Source organism: Bison bison, unplaced genomic scaffold (assembly GCF_000754665.1).
Source record: "Bison bison bison isolate TAMUID 2011002044 unplaced genomic scaffold, Bison_UMD1.0 scf7180017858686, whole genome shotgun sequence".
Lineage (NCBI taxonomy): Eukaryota > Metazoa > Chordata > Mammalia > Artiodactyla > Bovidae > Bison > Bison bison.
The window spans coordinates 23,378-24,016 of NW_011489258.1; positions in this window are offsets into that span (position 1 = coordinate 23,378).

Sequence of the window (639 nt, forward strand, 5' to 3'; positions counted from 1 at the left end):
GAGGATAATGTTTGCTGTGGGTTTGTCATATATAGCTTTTATTATGTTGAGGTATGTTCCTTCTATTCCTGCTCTCTGGAGAGTTTTTATCATAAATGGATGTTGAATTTTGTCAAAGGCTTTCTATCTCCTTTAGAATGGACTGGTTGGATCACCTTGCAGTCCATGGGACTCTCAAGAGTCTTCTCCAACACCACAGTTCAAAAGCATCAATTCTTTGGCCCTCAGCTTTCTTTATAGTCCAACTCTCACATCCATACATGACCACTGGAAAAACCATACCTTTGACTGCTGCTGCTGCTGCTAAGTCGTTTCAGTCGTGTCCAACTCTGTACGACCCCATAGACGGCAGCCCACCAGGCTCCTCCGTTCCTGGGATTCTCCAGGCAAGAACACTGGAGTGGGTTGCCATTTCCTTCTCCAATGCATGAAAGTGAAAAGTGAAAGTGAAGTCGCTCAGTCGTGTCTGACTCCTAAGGACCCCATGTATTGCAGCTTACCAGGCCCCTCCATCCATGGGGTTTTCCAGGCAAAAGTACTGGAGTGGGTGCCATTGCCTTCTCCCATAGCCTTGACTAGACGGACCTTTACTGGCAAAGTAATATCTCTGCTTTTGAATATGCTGTCTAGGTTGGTCAT